General features: G+C 39.7%; 1 long non-coding RNA gene and 1 pseudogene across 1 annotated transcript; both read right to left on the bottom strand.

Annotated features, from left to right (window-relative positions):
* The window catches only part of LOC120438316, an 88,648-nt pseudogene extending 81,034 nt beyond the window's left edge, over positions 1-7,614 (bottom strand).
* LOC120438349 lies at positions 1,428-4,116 on the bottom strand. Its single transcript, XR_005611821.1, has 5 exons — positions 4,070-4,116; positions 3,489-3,650; positions 2,466-2,688; positions 2,262-2,329; positions 1,428-1,753 (listed from the first exon to the last, which is right to left on the bottom strand). It is a non-coding gene; the product is annotated as an uncharacterized LOC120438349 (long non-coding RNA).
* Positions 7,615-11,694: the final 4,080 nt, after the last annotated feature.

Here is an 11,694-nt window from a genome sequence, read left to right on the forward strand (position 1 = left end):
GTTTATATTATGTTTAATGTGCATTTTCTGCATCAGTTTAGAACATATAACATGTTAGCACTCCTGGTCCTTTTTGGAGACAGATCCTGAGGCAGCAGGCAGCTATGGAGAACTCGTGTCAGCTGTGGTAATTAAGTAATACTTTGATTTAATATTGATTTCATGACAACTATCCTCAGGCACATATTCCTGGATACATATAATGACATAACTCCCATTTTGAAATCATTGCCTTCTTTGATCTTATCAAATTATTGTCATAGATATGAAAATAATGATTGAAACAGAATAATCCATTGAAGTCTCCATCATCATCCAAGATCACTGTTATTATTCAGATTATTTTATCTCTATTTTCCTCTAGAATGTTTTGAAAATCAGCATTTGATAATAGACTTTTTAAAAGTTTATTTTGATCCTATTGTTTACGTGTGTAATTACATTTTTATTGAAATAATGACAGGAAAACCCTTAATCAAATTGTGTCTTTGGTATCTAATAATAATATTAACAACAATAATGTTACATATGCAATATGTACCCAATAATAATGTGTAAACAAACAAGAAAAAATTTCAATTATTTTCTAATACCCTGTATAAAAACCACATATGACCACAACTCCAAATGTGCACTTGTCACTGCATCTAAACATGACATATTGCAAAAGGTAGAAACATATAATATACAATATGTTCTGAAGCTGCTACTGGTGCAGTTAACTTTACTTTAGGCTCCCATACACAGTACTGCTGACCCTAATCACCTCATACAAGATGTTACTTACTTTACTTGAAACAAATTAGAGAGTGAAACAGAGACTGACACTGGCTGAAATGTATAGTAAATATTTTATTTTGAACTTTTATGCTGAACTACAAACTGAACTGTGCGATCGTACACAGGGATCTGGTTTACTGTGTGTAAACTGCGCAGATTCTCATGTGTCATCCCACACTTTGCCACTGTCAGGAGAAAAACATAACAAACAACAACGACAACCACCACACACAAAATAGGATAATTTAGGTTGTGACATATGACAATTTTTTAGGATGAAATATTTTCTATATTCATGTCATGCTTTATACACCTTCATTGTAATATAAACTAATCAAATCAAGTCAGAGAGTAATAATATATGGAGTAGATGTCAAGCAGGACCACAGCAGCAGCCACGAGCCATCGGAACCTGCTGGATGAGAGAGCACAGAAACTCCAGGGAAGAAGTTTAGTTAGTAACATGCATGAACTGCATTACTGAGACAAGTACGTTTACAGATGGTGAGGGAGAGGGGAAAGTTTTCAGTAAAAGGAGACGTGACTGCATCTTCAACCAATACTGAGCCTGCATAACCCTGAAAGAGACAGACAGACAGAGGAGAGAGAGAGAGAGAGAGAGGGGGGGAGGGGGACTAACCCCAGCAGTCTGGTCCTATGACAGCATAACTAAGGGCTGACCTGAACCAGCCCTAACTATAAGCTCTATAAAGAAGTAAAGTCTTATGCCTACTCTTAAAAGTGTTGACCATGTCCACCTCCAAATCTCATAATGGACTTTGGAGGTGGACAGCTATCAAGCTCCTCACAGAAGAGCAGCTTGATTGCTAAAAGCTCTCAATTTACTTTAGTCCAAATACATGAATTCAAATTGAGGTGATAACTATTTATCAACAATATGAATGTCTGTTCCCGTTGTTACTACATACCATGTTAAGCAGGGCTTCCACTTGACTTTAACTTCTTCTTTTTCCTGAAAAACATGATATAAACAAACAGTTAATTAAGAAAGACATGCAAGTTGCATACAAAAAGGAGCTTATAAACATTTGTGTACTATTGAATGGCTCAATATATTATACAATTAGTTTACAAAACATAAGAACCACTACAATGCTTGTACTGCCAGCATCGAGTGCATGTCAGCAAAAAACACTGCTTACATTGTGGCTCACAAGCAAAACTAACTGAAGCAGATGTTACTGAATGGAAGGAGCACCTCCACATCAATCACTCCTTCTGAGCATGATGTCAGGAGGACTTTAAAGAACGTAAACACTAGGAAGGCAGCATGACCAGGTTGTATCAGGTGGTATGTTCCTATTTAATGCCCTACTTGGAGCGAAATCCAGACTCAATGGCTGAATTAGCGTAGATTCATCAAACACAAAAGCTTATGGATAGTCAGTCAGGCACAGTTCAAATCCGGGAAGTCCAAAGACGCAAAACAAATCTGCACAACAGCAGGCTAAATTACTTACATTTACAACTCTCCTGTCTACTATCTCTTCATATTTGAAAATCTTCTGTGTACGGTGTTTTTGGCATTCTGAAAAATAACAAATGAAATATTTACATGATGTCTGTAAAACTGGAGAAAATGCAAAAATTAAGAAAAAGAAAACTTAACAAACTTAACGAACCAGTCATGTATTTCGTACATTTACAATACCGTAACATCTAACCTTTCCTTGTCCTTTTTTTGTTTGGGACATCCGAGGTGTACGCCGTAGAAATTGAGGGAAATGCAGGAAGCGGAGATGAAGAGGAGGATGCAGGAGGCTGACAGAGGGAAGATGTTGGTTCAGGCTCTAAATGAAGAATAAATTGGTCCAGCATCGACACTGTCAGCAGAGGATGGTCCAGCTGCTGGTGTAGAACTTTTAGCAGGAGGTGAAGCTTGTAATTCTGCAAAATTTTAAATATTAAATATTCATTAAAATGGGTTGAAAATGTACAGTACACATAAACACATAATAAGTAGTGATTTGCATGTTTTCAGTTAGGTTTTTACTAAAGTTACAACTTGTAAATATTGGCATCAAATAAGTCATCTCACACACTCACTGACCCAAATCATTCAGTACAAGTGCCCTCGGGGTAGTGTGACATCTGTAGTGCTTTTTCACATTGTACATTAATAAATTAATGAGTGTGACTATAAATCCAGATAGCTAATGACTTTTGTTATACTAGAAAGTCTCGAAGAGAATTATCAGGTCTGGTTTTCGAGAAGATTTTTAAAATTACATTTTTATATATATGAGTGTGAAAGACCATACTATACACACACACACACACACACACATACAAAATTGTTCAGGTGGGTAACACCAGAGGTTCAGTATGGCTAGCTTTGGTGATGTGAACGCCACATGGGGAGGTAATACGACATATATAACACTATTTTCATGTTAGCAACAGGACATGTAGGGCAGCTGTCACCTCACAGCAAGAAGGTTACTGGTCTGAACCTTGGCTCAATAATAGAATAGAATAGAACAAAATAGAGTAGAGTAGAATAGAATAGAATAGAATAGAATAGAATAGCTGGTGACTGTTAACTATCCTCATCTTCACCATCTTGTTTGTCTCTATATCTCGTGGTGAACTGCCTACTTATGTAAGGTGTACAATGAGTATCACCCAAAGACAGCTAGGATAGGCTACCTGATAAGGACACAGATAATGGACAAAGCATATCTTACTTCTCAGAAGGTGTTCATAAAGTTTCCTCATCTTCATGAGGATGTCACATGCAGCACCATCTGCTGGCTCTATGTGATCACGTCCCCTACTATACGGCCCTTTCGGTCAAACTGTCCAAGAAACAGAATTGGCTGGAAGCCCAGGGCATGTAGTTTTGAAACCTGCAAGAACAACAAAGAAAAACATCTGCAGCCAGTCTTTCATGTAAGCAAATTGATGTATAACAAACCTTTAAGTTTCACATCTTTGGTGTTTTATTGTTGTAAATAGTTAAAAAGTAATTATGGTAACCAAACCTGTAAATTAATGATAAAATCCATCTTGAAATGTTTTGTCTCTCAGTTAATAGCCGATTAAATTAGAAATCAGAAGTAGCTTAAATGAAAATAGTTTTTTCTAGTTTGATGTCTTTAGTGTTTAGTGTCTTTGATGTTATTCTGATGTGAATAACTTTTTTTATTTATGCTCTTTTATAAATAAATGTTATGTGTATATACATGTCTTGTTAGTTTCTTACTTCATGATATACAAGAAAACATTGACAACTGTGATTAATAAAGAACCACTTATTAGAGCTGACCTTACTGATAACTGGGCTGAATTAACCACCCTGCTCGCATTTCTGTTTTTATTTTATTTTAACAGAGGCAGCCCAGTTGCTGTTCTTGTTTTTTTTTTTTTCAATCCCTCCTTTACGTTCAGGCTGCCCAGGCATCCACTGCATGTCTTCCTGTTGCAGGTGTTTGGAGCCTGACAGGAAGGGCATGGTTTGGTTTTTTTGGCTTTGTCATTTCTGCAAATGAAAATGGAACATGTAGGGATTATTTCAGGTCTGTTTTGGTGAAATGGTTACAAAAATAATTTGTGACCAAAGAAATAACTTGTATTACGAGGCAGTATTACACCACATTTAGAAAAAAAAAATCAATTACGAGATTAAAGTCGTTAATATTGAGTTAATTACGAGAATAGGGTTTAAAAAATGAATTAATTAGAGAAAAGATACATTGCTAAAATAGAGCAGTACTAAGATTAGCTGGGTGGCCAAGCAAGTGTCTTACACATGAGAATACGTCACAAAAAAATTAAATAAACCTTTGCAGAAGTAGTTCTCTTGGTACACAGACTGCTCTGTGAAAACATTTCAAGTTTAATATCAGCTGATTAATATTTCAGTGAACATGCAAATTACCCACAGTTTATCACAACTTACCTAGCTAAGATCTACCTCGTGTCGAGTCGAAAAATTCGCTGGACCGTGAGTTGAAAGATCCATTTACTACGACTCCCAAGATGCATTGCAGTAAAAACCATCCAATCGCCTTGCTTAAGATCTGTTGACGTGTCGCTGAAGGCACGCTGTAGATAAATATTGCAAAAAATGAAATAAAATAAAATAAAAAAATAAAATTTGCAATTTGTAATTACATAATTAAACACTGGGCCAGTTTATTTTCGTATTATCGCTGGTTATTATTTTAGAGTAAATAAAGGAATAACGGGTAGCACCAACCTGTTGATTATCTTCATTTCCATAGCAACGGTGCTTGAGGCTTATGGGTAGTGTGCAGTTACGGGATTAGTGCGCTGTTAGTGTAAATTGGTCTGATTGGTTGGAGCCGAGCGCATCCAAAACTAACAGGAGTGGTGAATAAAACTATAAATGAGTTTTACGTGTGAAATAAAAATAATAAACCCAACCAAGGATTATGTACGTTAAATCTGCGCACTTTCAGATCGTGAATCACTTTGGAAAATGAAGCGATTTTATTGTTGAATTATCAGTGTTACTTTCATGTGTTTTTGTTGAGAAATGTTAACGATTTCATTAAAAGAAAGCATTAAATTAGGGAGAAAAACCCGTTCGCGGAGAGGGTCCCCGGTTTTCCAGTTAGATTGTACTTCAAGGCGTCACGTTTCGCCGTGACGGGGTTATTATTGGAGTAAATAGATGGCTGGAGCCTCTGCTTGAAGCGTCTCTGATCGCCGAGAGCGGCTTCATATTGGAATGAATTGACAACCCACAGCGTCGCATAAAAACGTGGAAGGGTACCTTCAGCGTCAGCATGAGAAGTTAAGGGACGTGACAAATCGTCAGTAATTTACGCGTCGGGAGTGAGAACGGGTTGGGCTACATTGATGTGTTTTTAGGTCCTGTTGATGATTGAAGTTTTTCACAAAGGTCACAGAGAAACTCTTTCCCACCACCACAGTGACGACAGGGTTGAGAAATGGATCCATGTGCTTTGCTCCACTTCTAAACAAAGACAGTGTGAGTCAGGGAATTCCTTCAACATTTTTAACCTGAATGTTGCCTGAAATAAAGAGCATCTCTGCCAACGTCCAATTACATTTTACTCTTTACATTACAACACTCAGCTTACTGAGAGAAAATGAGTCTTCATTTTTCCAAACAGTTCGTTCAGTATAACTCCATAAGTTTACTGATCAGACTTGTTCCAAACACTCAGGTTAAAATTACAAGATAAAAAACTAAATACATCCTCACAGTAACTGCACTTGTAGAGTTACTTTCAGGTGTGCAGGGTTCGTACGCTTTTTTCAGGGTCAAATTCAAGCACTTTTTAAGCACTTTCAAGTAGGGCTGCTCCATTAATCGAATTTTAATCGTGATTATCATTTCTGCCATAATCGAGCAGGATTCAAGGTCCCTTTTTAAGCTTTTCTACTATAACAGATGAGAACAGCACAGGGATAAACCTGCAGGTCTGACAGCAGGTGTGTCACTCAGCGTTTCCACTGCAACCTGCCTTTGGTGGCTTTTTTGCAGCACCTTTGACATTCACTAGTAGAACAATCATTTCTCCAGCCAGTTTGATAGCCAGCAAAATAATAATCAGAATTTTAAAAAAATAGCATGTGTAACATACGCGTAGTGGAAAATTATTTACTAGGACTCACCTATCAGGTGAGCGGAGAGCACAAACGCCATTATTGTTTTCCATCAAAAACTCATTAAAACAGCGACCTACAGGTATGTTAGCGCACTCATCCCCGACTGTCCAGGGGAGGGGCGTGGTCACATATTGAAACAGATGCAAGGCAGCCCAGGCGAGGAAATTTTGCTTTTGCTTTTTGCGACTCATTTTATTTCTCTATCTGATAAGAAAACTATTCAGTCAGTTAGCTATTTATTGTGAATGAAATACAGTTACATTTTCAAGCACTTTTAAGCACCACATTTGAAATTCAACCACTTTTCAAACCTTGAAAAGACAACATTAGAATTCAAGCATTTCCAACAATTTCAAGAACCCGTACGAACGCCGCTGGGGGTGGATCTGTTTGTGTTTATTCAGCTGATGTGGAGTTTTAAAAGTCTTCTCACACAGGTTACACTTACAAGGTCTCTCCTCAGTGTGGCTAAACATGTGTTGTTGTAACTGTGAATCTGTTGCAAACAGTTTCCCACACTGATCACAGCAGTAAGCATCATTTCCAGTGTGAATCCGGAGGTGACTATTTCGGTAGTGTTTGTCGCTGAAACTTTTTCCACAAAATTCGCAGCTGTACGCCTTAATTCCAGAGTGGGTAACTAGATGCCTCTGTAAACCGACATTATGAGCAAAAGCTTTACCGCAAAAGCCACAGATGCACTCTTTGACTCCACTGTGGGTGAGTTGGTGTTTTTTTAAGTGTGCAGCCAGGGTAAAAGACTTTCCACACAAGTCACAGTTGTACGCTTTAAATCCACTGTGGATGAGCTGGTGTTTTTTTTAAGGTTGCAGCCCGGTTAAAAGACTTTCCACACAATTTACAGCTGTAAGGTTTAACTCCACTGTGGATGATTTGGTGTGTTTTTAAGGTTTGAGCCATGGTAAATGACTTTCCACACAAGTCACAGCTGTAAGGTTTAACTCCACTGTGGATGATTTGGTGTGTTTTTAAGTGTTCAGCCTTGGTAAAAGACTTTCCACACAGGTCACAGCTGTACGCTTTAACTCCACTGTGGATGACTTGGTGTGTTTTTAAGTTCTGAGCCTGGGTAAAAGACTTTCCACACAAGTCACAGCTGTAAGGTTTAACTCCACTGTGGATAAGTTGGTGTGTTTTTAAATGTCCAGCCCTGGTAAAATCCTTCCCACACTCATCACAGCTGAAGGTTTTCTCTCCCTTTCTTCTGTGAGGTTTGTCGGCCTCCTGAGAGCGCTGACTTCTCGCTCCATGTTGGTCCTGCAGTGACAGAGATACAAACAGAGGCAGTGAGTGAAATGCAGTCGTGGAACAAACTGAAACTCCCTCCATTGGTGGAATCAAACATGTCAACAAAAACACATTGTAGGTGTGTTACCACCACCTTCTGGTGATAGTATCACATTACAATGATGTGCTACAATGAGAGTTGTAATGAAAACTAGAAAGCGAAAATTTCAGAAGAAATTTTATGTGTGCCTATGCCGCTGCTAATCCCTGTAGTTTCCCATTCATACGGCTACAGAGAGCAAAACTCAGAAGAGCAGCCATTCTCCACCATGAACTATGGTAAAAACAAACACCGCTCACGCTTCACAGATGACAGCTTACAGTTTTGTGTAAAGATGAAGTTACCAGTACAGCGCCGATTTGCAGACGCTGTGCACACAGGTTCATGAGCAGAAGTCCCATTGTACCACGGCAGACCTGACAATGTTTGCATGAACACGCTTTGAAGCATTACGTTATGGACCAATTTTCACACATGGTTGGTTTACCCACACAGCCGGCTGTGCATTCACTTTTTGTTTTTGTTATTTTTACACAGTGTTCTGAATGATGAACAATGGTCTACAGCCAATCTTGTGTATTATTATACAAACTTTGGTTGTAAGATTCAGATAACTATTTAATAAAAGCTAAATATTTTATATGAGAGTAAGAAAGAAAAGTATATCTTTATGTCCACCTTTCTCTGTTAATGCCCTACCTGGCCCCTGGCAAAAGCTTTGCTAGATCCGCCCCTGCACAGTTACCAGCTGTCAGCTACACAAAAAAGGAGCTTGGTGTTTACAGGGAGTGCAGAATTATTAGGCAAATGAGTATTTTGTCCACATCATCCTCTTCATGCATGTTGTCTTACTCCAAGCTGTATAGGCTCGAAAGCCTACTACCAATTAAGCATATTAGGTGATGTGCATCTCTGTAATGAGAAGGGTGTGGTCTAATGACATCAACACCCTATATCAGGTGTGCATAATTATTAGGCAACCTCCTTTCCTTTGGCAAAATGGGTCAAAAGAAGGACTTGACAGGCTCAGAAAAGTCAAAAATAGTGAGATATCTTGCAGAGGGATGCAGCAGTCTTAAAATTGCAAAGCTTCTGAAGCGTGATCATCGAACAATCAAGCGTTTCATTCAAAATAGTCAACAGGGTCGCAAGAAGCGTGTGGAAAAACCAAGGCGCAAAATAACTGCCCATGAACTGAGAAAAGTCAAGCGTGCAGCTGCCAAGATGCCACTTGCCACCAGTTTGGCCATATTTCAGAGCTGCAACATCACTGGAGTGCCCAAAAGCACAAGGTGTGCAATACTCAGAGACACGGCCAAGGTAAGAAAGGCTGAAAGACGACCACCACTGAACAAGACACACAAGCTGAAACGTCAAGACTGGGCCAAGAAATATCTCAAGACTGATTTTTCTAAGGTTTTATGGACTGATGAAATGAGAGTGAGTCTTGATGGGCCAGATGGATGGGCCCGTGGCTGGATTGGTAAAGGGCAGAGAGCTCCAGTCCCACTCAGGCGCCAGCAAGGTGGAGGTGGAGTACTGGTTTGGGCTGGTATCATCAAAGATGAGCTTGTGGGGCCTTTTCGGGTTGAGGATGGAGTCAAGCTCAACTCCCAGTCCTACTGCCAGTTTCTGGAAGACACCTTCTTCAAGCAGTGGTACAGGAAGAAGTCTGCATCCTTCAAGAAAACGTGATTTTCATGCAGGACAATGCTCCATCACACGCGTCCAAGTACTCCACAGCGTGGCTGGCAAGAAAGGGTATAAAAGAAGGAAGGAAAACTAATGACATGGCCTCCTTGTTCACCTGATCTGAACCCCATTGAGAACCTGTGGTCCATCATCAAATGTGAGATTTACAAGGAGGAAAACAGTACACCTCTCTGAACAGTGTCTGGGAGGCTGTGGTTGCTGCTGCATGCAATGTTGATGGTGAACAGATCAAAACACTGACAGAATCCATGGATGGCAGGCTTTTGAGTGTCCTTGCAAAGAAAGGTGGCTATATTGGTTGCTAATTTGTTTTTGTTTTGTTTTTGAATGTCAGAAATGTATATTTGTGAATGTGGAGATGTTATATTGGTTTCACTGGTAAAATAAATAATTGAAATGGGTATATATTTGTTTTTTTTGTTAAGTTGCCTAATAATTATGCACAGTAATAGTCACCTGCACACACAGATATCCCCTAAAATAGCTAAAACTAAACACAAACTAAAACTACTTCCAAAAACATTCAGCTTTGATATTAATGTGTTTTTGGGTTCATTGAGAACATGGTTGTTGTTCAATAATAAAATTATTCCTCAAAATACAACTTGCCTAATAATTCTGCACTCCTGTATGAGAGTAAGAAAGAAAAGTATATCTTTGTGTCCACTTTTCTCTGTTAATGCCCTACCTGGCCCCTGGCAAAAGCTTTGCTAGATCCGCCCCTGCACAGTTACCAGCTGTCAGCTAAATAAAAAAGGAGCTTGGTGTTTATTTCTCTCAGAAACAGTTCATAACTTCCTTCAACTCATTCATGTCACCTAAAAAAAAAAGGTAAACCTGTTTCTCCATCACCAGTTCAGCTCTGATGATTCAGTAAGGTCATCTCCTGGTTTCGACCAGCCGCTTCTACAGCTGTGGCTCCAGCAAACATCAGCTGATACTAGAAATTAAAATCAAATGAATTCTAACAACAGCTGATCAAGCTTAAACGTGCTGCTGTTGTTTAGCGCGATAAACAAACAAGAGAGAAAAGCGATCATTGATCAGTTTCATGACTGAAGTTTGAACAGGCGAGAGAATGACAGGGAGGCTGTCATAAACTCCATCGTGCTAGCTACCACGCAGTACGAGTTATTATAACTGATTGTAAAAAGTCAGCACAACGAAAATAAACTACACCTAAACTCGGTTTATATCTGACCCAAATAGAGTGCAGGTCATAACTTCTTACCTGAAATTCAGTTCACCTCACGCTCCGACCGGCAGCCGCCTGCTTCTCCTGCCTTCGGTTTCCCTGATCCACGATCTACCACCGGTCGATCGGCGGTCGCCGCCGCCTCGTTCCCGCATGTTCTTTCTGACACACACGGTGGATAGCTGCCCTCGGTTGTAGCTCCGCGTCAGCGACTACCAAACAACTCAGTTATTTTTTCCACATCGACCAGCATCTGGACAATCCACCGCCTTTCACTGTTTGTACCGTTACTAAAAAAAAACCCTCATCGGCTCATAAAAACGAAAAATAAGTCCAGCTATGACCCTGAGTCAAAAGACAGCCAGCTCGGGTTAGCTAGCTACCTGTCTAGCTCTTTGCAGGCACCGAAAACATCAGAGCTAATATGGGATGTCTTGGTAACACGAGCAGATATTTGAAGTTTACATCTGGCCAATCCACCACCTTTCACTGTTTATACCGTTACTAAAATGAATAAATAAATAAATCATCGGTCCATATAAACGAAAAATAAGTCCAGCTGTGACCACGAGACATTCCGAAGGACCGGGGGTGAAACCATAGTAAGCCGCCCTCACTGTCATCCAGGCCGGCTGTAGCTTGTTAGCAAAGCCGCGCTAGCTAGCTAGCTAGCCAGCTAGCCTCAGGCAGAAACGACATCGTCAGAACAGTGTTGCTAATATGAGATGTTTTGACAAAACGAGCAGATATTTGAAGTTTACACAACTACATTCTCGCCTGAAAATATCTTAAAAGTTTATTTTGTGACCTAGAAACAGTATTAAGAGGAAAATAAAAACTAAGTGATGGCTGCCATTGTTTGACTCGGCAGAGGCCTGCTATGAATTGTGGGATATTGAGTTTTCCACCAAGCATTACCGTAACTTTTGAATGATTTGCGCAACCTTAAAAATTCCAATGGCTCCTGAAAGCAGCGACGCTGTGCGCACCGTTGAAATTGTCATCATTACGGTAATCCAAATAAGGGTAGACAGGCTGTACCACTCCCGGCATACCACTAGAGAGAGCCAAC

This window comes from Oreochromis aureus, linkage group 3 (genome assembly GCF_013358895.1).
Source record: "Oreochromis aureus strain Israel breed Guangdong linkage group 3, ZZ_aureus, whole genome shotgun sequence".
In the NCBI taxonomy this organism is placed as follows: domain Eukaryota; kingdom Metazoa; phylum Chordata; class Actinopteri; order Cichliformes; family Cichlidae; genus Oreochromis; species Oreochromis aureus.